Below are 8,231 nucleotides of genomic sequence, written 5' to 3'. Positions count from 1 at the left end.
ACTCAGTGAAGTCCACATTATTGCAAAATATATATACTTTTTAATTTTGCAGAAGCAAGAAGATAATATGAGTTCCCCAAGTACAGATATTTACCTTATTTACCAAGCTGTATTGAATTTCTGCAATATAACATGTTGATATAAAATCACCGTGATTTTTTTGCTACAAAAGCAGATGGCATTTTATTTCAAAATTCTCATATATTTATAAGCTTAGAGGATCCATTTTAGATATAAGCTAACCTAGGTAGTGATGTTTTGTCATATTTTGTACTATTTACTTAGGATTTATGCTCCATCTGCCTTGAAAGAGGGCATAAATGAATATATATGTACAATGAGAAAACACATAGTTAAGTTTAATCAAAACTAACAGAAGGAATAAGTGCATTCAGAATTACACTAAATAAGGATATTGCTTTAGGCAAAAAAAAAAGACCTTCAGTATTTTTCTGCTTGCTAATTTTAAAAAGTAGAAAAAATATATATCAACTTATCATGTCTCCCAGCCCCCTGTTTATTTTCGTAATAGAAAGCCTCATGCAAATCCAGTCAAAGAAAAATTAATTAAATTAAAATATGGGGAACTAAAGAAGCCAGGAGGAAAGGAGGAAGAGAAAAAGATAGACATCGAAGGAGAGGTTCCACAGGGAAAGGAAAGAAGATGCACTGTTCTCGTTTAGAGGAAGTGACAATGAATAAACTAGAATAATATGGGACATAGTTTTACAAACACTTAACTGCTCATTGATTGTTGAAAGCCAATGGAAGTGATTCACACCTCCTAGGTACTCAGGAGGCTGACACCTGGAGGCTCACAGTTCAAGGCCGGCCCAGGTGGGAAAGCCTCCATCTCCAATTAACCAGCAAAAACCAGTTGAGGATGCATAACTCAACAGGTAGAGCACCAGCCATGAGCTAAAAGTTGTGTAAGGCACTGACTTTAAGCCAATCACAAAAAGAAAGAAAATACTTTCTATACTACCTTCCTTAATTAATACAATGTCTCGGACTTCCTTTGAAGACGGTGAGTTATGCAAGAAATAAATTTATCCAATTTCTTTAACCTGTATATTTAATGTTTTAACTATAATATTATAATATGCCTAGGAGTGTTTCTTCTTTGATCTCATCTGTTCAATGTTCTGTAAGCCTCCTGTGCTGGATAATGTTCTTTTTCTCAAGTTTGAAGAAGTTTCTGCTATTATGTTATTTGCTCTGCTATCTATACCCTTTGTTTGTTCTTTTCCCATGATTCATAGATTATAACCTAACTATCTTCAATGTTCCACTCATATGGCCTTGATATTTTTTCTCTAACTCTGTATGATTGGTCTAAGTTTATCTAGTATATCTTTAATACCTAATACCTTATTTTCAAGTTCTTTTATTCTGCTAGCAAGACATTCCTATACGTGTGTTTGTGTCTGTGTGTCTGTGTGTGGGTGTGTCTGTGTCTGTGTGTGTGCCAGTCTCAGGACCTGAGCATTATCTTTGAGCTTTTTGGTTCAAGGCTAGTACTCTACCATTTAATCCACAGCTCAACTTCCAGCTTTTTGGTGGTTAATTGGAGAAAAGAATGTCAAGGACTTTCCTGCCCCCATGAAAATATTGTACATTGGGGTGACAGTTACATGAACAAGGTAATGAGTACATTTCTTATCAGACATTGTTGCCTCCTCCTTTGTTTTTCCCCTACCATCCCTTCCCTACCACCTCCTCAACTATACTCCCCTCCTCCCACCTAAATTGTAAAGTTCATTTTTCAACCTAGCGTCTTGTACATATTATTGTTGCAATGGGTCAATCTGTATCCCTATTTAAACAATTTGTTTTTTCCTTTCCCCTTCCAAAATTGTACCAACATCAAATACAGTGTAAAAAGGGGTTATATCGTGGGGGAGGGACATAGAAACAAACAAAAAATATCACATGGTACCTTATAAATACATGAGAAACAATAGCAAGAAAGAAAAACTCACTTGTGTCCCTATCTCAGTGTTCATTTTACTTAACATCTTATCTGGCTTTGTCTGCTTGTCTCAGACATATAATAGTTATTGCAAATAAGGGAAACCATGGGACCTATGTTTCTTTGGGCCTGGCTTACTTCACTTCATATAATTTTTCCAAGTCTTTCCCTTTCGTAACAAATGGGGCAATATCATTCTTTCTGATGGAGGCACAGAATTCCATTGTGTATATATACCACATTTTCTTGATTCATTCATCTACTGAGGGGCATCTGGGTTGGTTCCATATCTTAGCTATGGTAAATAATGCTGCAGTAAACATAGTTGTGCTGGTAGCTTTAGTGTGGTCTTATTTGTGATCATTTTGGTAAATGCCCAAAAGTGGGATTGCTGGGTCATAGGGGAGCTCTATGTGGAGTCTTTTGAGGAATCTCCATACTGCTTTCCAAAGTAGTTGAACAAGTTTACACTTCCACCAACAATGCAGTAAGGTTCCCTTCTGTCCACACCCCCTCCAGCATCTGTTGTTATTAGAGTTCTTGATTATAGCCATTCTAACTGGGGTGTGGTGGTATCTCACTCTTGTTTTGATTTGCATTTCTTTTATGGCTAGAGAGGTTGAGCATTCTTCAGGTGTCTATTGGCCATTCTTATTTCCTCTTCAGAGAAGCTTCTCTTTAAGTCTTTAGCCCACTTATTTATTGGGCAGTTGTTTCTTTGAGGATTTGTTGTTGGGGGATTTAATTTTTTAAGATCCAGATATATTTTAGATATGAGACCCTTGTCTGCTGTATGGCTAGTGAAGATCTTCTCCAAATCCATGGGGTTTCTATTGATCTTGCTAGCTATGTCCTTTGCCATGCAGAAGCTCTGCAGTTTCATGCAACCCCATTCATCTAACCTTTCTTTGATTTGCTGTGTTTCTGGGTCTCTATTAAGAAAATTTCAGCCTGTGCGAAGGAGACCTAGGGTTTCTCCTATTCCATCCTGTAATGTTTTCAGGGTGTCTGCTTTGACTCCAAGGTCTTTGATCTATTTGGAATTAATTCTGGTGCACGGTGATATATAAGGATCTAGCTTTAGTTTTCTACAAGTGATTAATCAATTTTGCCAGCACCATTTACTGAAGAGGCTGTCTTTCTTCCATTCTATTTTTTAGCTCCCTTATCAAAGATTAGATGTCTATAGGTCTGTATGTTCTTTTCTGGGTTTTCAATTCTATTCCATTGGTCCTGGGGTCTGTTTTTGTGCCAGTACCAAACTGCTTTGATTACTATGGCTTTGTTGTAGAGCTTAAAATTTGGTATTGATATTCCTCCAGCACTGTTCTTTTTGTTAAGGATCATTTTTTGCTATGTGGGGTCTTTTATTGTTCCATATGAATTTTTTTATTGTCTCTTCCATTTCCTTGAAGAATGGGGTTGGAATATTGACAGGTATCACATTAAATTAGTAGATAGCCTAGGGATGTATTGCCATTTTCACGATGTTGATTCTTCCAATCCAGGAGCACGGGAGGTTTTTTGATTTCCTTTCTCAGGTTTTTAAAGTTTTCATCGTAGAAGTCTTTCACTTCTTTGGTTAAGTTAATGCCTAGGTATTTCATTTTTTATGAGGCTATTACGAATGGAGTTGCTTTCCTGATTTCAGCTGCCCTCTTCTCATTTTTGGCATACAGAAAAGCCATTGATTTTTGAGGGTTAATTTTATACCGTGCTGCTTTGCCAAAGTTTTGAATCAGCTCAAGTAATTTGGGAGTGGAGTCCATGGGATTCTTTAAATACAAGATCATGTCATCTGCAAAGAAGGAGAGTTTTACTTCATCTTGCCCTATTTGGATCCCTTTTATGTTTGCATCTTATCTTATTGCTGTAGCTAGGCTTTCTAATAATAAATTGAAGAGGACTGGAGAGAGTGGACATCCTTGTCTCATTCCCAAGTTTAGAGGAAATGGCTTTACTTTTTCACTATTAAGTATAATGCCAGTGGTAGGTTTGTCATATACAGCGTTTATTGTAATGAGGAATGTTCCCTGGATTCCTAATTTTTCCAGAGCCTTCATCATAAAAGGGTGCTGGGTGTTGTCAAATATTTTTGCTGCATCTATTGAGATAACCATGTTAGAACCTCCATCCTTAAATCTCAGCCTCCTAAACAGCTAGGACTCCAGGTGTAAACATCTGCAGCCAACTAGCAAGACTTTTACTGAACTTTTTACTTATGTGAATAAGGCTTTTATTTCTCAAATATCAACTGTATTTTTTCAGGATTTCTAGATTTTTACTGAATTCCTCTGTTGTGTCCTGTATAATCTGCTCCTTATTTCAATAATTGGTTTGGAATTTTCTTTGAGTTCAGTTGGCTGTTCATTTATACCATTTATTTCAAGCAAATGCTTATACATCTCTTCTTCAAAATCAATGATCATTTTGGTCACTAATCTTTTGAGCACATTGTTTGAGACTTCATCTACAACACTTTCATTCAATTTATTTTGTTATAGAATTGTTGGCATCTGAAGGAGATCTATTCCCTCATGTTTTCATTTCACTAATGTATTTATATTGGGATTCCAAAACCTGAGTGTGCAAGTTTTTGATTGGAGGGTTTAATCTCCTATGACTATTAAGTTGGGAATCTCTTAATGGTCAGGCCTGGCGGGGTAGTGGCAAGTCTATGGTGAATTTTCTTGTCCATGTCCTAGGAGGAGTTGTGACTCAATAGTCAAAGATTTATGCTCAAGATGCTGGCTCCAGTCTCCTATTCATCTCAGTGGGAAAAAAAAAAGCTTTAAGTCTGCTGTGCTATTCCTTTATTTTTATTTTTTATTATCTTTAAGTAGTTGCGCAAAGGCGTTACCATTCATTTAACAAAACAGTTTATGAATATAATATATCTTGATCAGTGTCACCCTTTTCATTATTCTCACCATCTCTCCCCTATCCACTGTGCTATTCCTTTTGTTGTCATTCTCTTGATCCCTCCTCTCTCAATCCTGATGCATTCCAGAACTCTGCCAGATTTACAGCCTGTCAGAACTATTCTGGGGTCCTTCCAGTCCCACTGCCTGGTAGAGATATCCCAATTCCACTGTCTACTCATGAAAAAAAAGTTGGTTTTAATAATTTACTTCAGTACTGGGATTCTAATCCAGCAGCTTTACATACAGGACAAGTGCTCTGCCACTGAGCTACATCTTTACCCTAGCTAGCCCAAAATATGCCAACTCTTAATCTCATGTTCTATACCTTTCCCATGTTATAGTTATGTGTGTGTGTGTGTGTGTTGTGATATTTTCCCAAGTTCATTAGGTGTATCTTTTTAAAAAAAAATATTTAACACAGCTTTTCTATTTCTAGTAGCTGCAAATAGGCAAAAAATAACAAAATTTTATTAATAATAAAATAAGGCAATGTTAGGCAATGTTGCTATCTAAATAAGTGCATTTACTAATTCAGTTTTCACTGAAGCTCTATTGTAACCTTGTTTATTGGGAAACTGAGGTACAGATGAGTTAAGCAATGTGCCCTAGGTTACCTAAGAAGTCCCATTCTCAATTGGTACCCTAAGTTTTATTTACTTCTCTCCCTAGGCCTGGTGGCATAGAAAGGAGGGATTCTCAAACTGAGAAGGGCTGTACACAGAGGCCCATCCTGTAGCTACTGGTAACTTCCAATGAAAAAGAAACTGCACAGAGGAGTTTAAACAGCCTAACATCACTGCCTACCTCCTTCTTCCATTGCTACACTATACAGGTCTTCCTTCTGCTCATGGCATAAGATGGTTGGAAGAAGATAAGAGTGAAACTGGGAGGCATATAGAAGATATTCAACCCAGCTTTTTTGTTTGTTTGTTTTATTGGTGGTGGTAGGGGTTTTTTTTGTCAGTCATAGGGTTTGAACTCTGGGCCTGGGTGCTGTCCCTCAGCTCTCCAGCTCAAGGCTAGTACTCTACCACTTGAGTCACAGCACCACTTCTAGTTTTCTGAGTGTCTTATTGGAGATCAAAGTCTCACAGATTTTCCTGCCCAGGCTTGCTTTGAAGCATGATCCTCAGATCTCAGCCCCCTTAGTAGCTAGGATTATTGGGGCATGAGCCACCAGTGTCCAGCTCAACCCAGGCTTTATTTAAATAAGTTATCCTTGCCAGGTGTTAGTAGCTCAAGGAAGCTGAGATCTGAGGATTGCTGTTCAAAGCCAACCTGGGCAGTAAAGTACATGAGACTCTTCTCTTCAATTAACTACCCAAATAAGCCAGAAATGGCACTGTGGCTCAAAGTGGTAGTGTGAGATTCTTGAGCACAGAAGCTTAGGGACAGTGCCCAGGCTCTGAGTTCAAGGCACAGGATGGGCACAAGAAAAAATTAGGTTATCACACAGAAATATGTAAGTTCACTGGTAAATCAAGTTTAAAGTTCTCTTGTTATATCATGTGTTGTAGTAGCAGGCTTCCTTTATCGTAGCAGTCTGAGATGAGTTCATCTGTTTTTCTAGTTATTAATTGTATAAGAATTTATTAATTGTTATATTGCAGTTTCTCTTGCCATTGAATATATGCTCAGTTAAAGTAATTGCTCCATGGGTGCTTATTAAATTGAATCAAGTTACATGTTTTCCACATCCTACTGTCTCATTAAATATTAAATTTTACTTCTGTAGAACTTTGGCTTTACATCTGGAAAATAACTTCATAGGAAAGTTTCAAAGATTTAGTCAAGAACACAGGGCTGATGAGCTAAGACACTTTATAAGAACCAGGGTTCCAATTTCTGATCTATTTTTTGAAATAGCCCATTCTTTTTTTCTTTATTTTAGTTTTTAATATATATTTTTATTGTAAATATACTGTACAGAAAGGTTACAGTTACATGAGTAACTTAATGAGTACATTTCTTATTGAGCATTGTTACCACCATCCCTTCTCTCCCCAGCTCCCTTACTTCTCCCTCCCCCCCCACGCCTGCCCAGTTGTAAAGTTTGTTTTCAACATAGTCTCTTGTGCATCTCATTGTTACAATGGGTCAACCTGTATCCTTCTTTCAGCATTTTGTTATTTCCCTTCCCCTCCCCAAATTAGAAAAATGCATATACAAGATGCAGGGCACCGGAACCAAATACAGCAAAAAACAGGGGTTATACCACAGGGGAAGAACTTATAAAAGAAACAAAAAAATCACACAGCATATTTTAAGTACATTAAAAACAACAGCAATAAAGATAAAACCTCTTGTTTTGGGGGGTTCATTTCGCTTAGCATCATTTTCTATGGTCTTTATGCACTAATTATTCTATGTGAGTTTGCCAGCTCTGTCCATTCAGGACCTTGAACAGTGCCTGAGACTAGTTAAAGCTTTATTATTTTGTTTTTTAGTGGGGTTTTTAAATTATTTTTATTATTATCTTTGAGTAGTTGTACAAAGGAGTTATCATTCAAACAATTCGGTTTACTAGTCACTCCTTTCATCATTTTCCCCATCCTATCCAATCCTCTCCTTCCCCTCAACTTTCCTAATTTTATAGGAGATGCATTGAGTTTTATAACTGTATTCTCCTCCCCCCTTCCTCTTTTTGTTATATAATCATTGCTCAATACCTAGAACTCTGTAGATATTCCCTAATGGCTTATAGAATTGATTGGTGAGGAGAAAGAGGAAAGAAAACAGCTTTTTAAAAGAAATGTATATGATTTCCTCTTATTTATGAGCTCTTGTACCTAGAAAGAATTTTAGATGGTTATCCTATAAGTATGCGCATATGTGCTGATACAGTCCATTGAATATGTTATATCAATATTGGCGTGCTTTTTAAAATAAATTTATAGGGATGTTCTCAAATAACTGATTTCTAAGCCATAAGAAATGAAAAACCAAAGAAATATGTAAGTAGAAATATTTTAAAGAAGCCAGTCATTTTTCTGTGGTCTCTTTCACAGCATTAAAATACTATTCCCTGTTTAAATATCAACGAAGTATTTCATGTACTAAGTTCATTCTGGGCTAATCTCCCAGTCTATGAGTGGAACAGCTGAATCTTGCTTTTCTTTCAATGAAAAATTATTAATGGAAGAGTTTTAGAAATCATTTTCTTGTGAAATATAAATCTGTCTCTTTGAATAAAGCCTTCTGACAGGCAGCCTAGAAAGTACTAATACAAGGTAACAATCTATCTCTACCACTGAACTTTATTTGACTGTGAGGAAAACATTATAAAATTCTATTATGGCACATCAGAAAGTCCTGGCTCTACCCAGGCCTTTGTA

The sequence above is a fragment of the Dipodomys merriami genome, unplaced genomic scaffold, assembly GCF_024711535.1.
Source record: "Dipodomys merriami isolate MVZ:Mamm:240054 unplaced genomic scaffold, mDipMer1.0.p SCAF_41, whole genome shotgun sequence".
Taxonomy (NCBI): Eukaryota; Metazoa; Chordata; class Mammalia; order Rodentia; family Heteromyidae; genus Dipodomys; species Dipodomys merriami.
Note: the sequence above shows the minus strand (reverse complement) of the source record.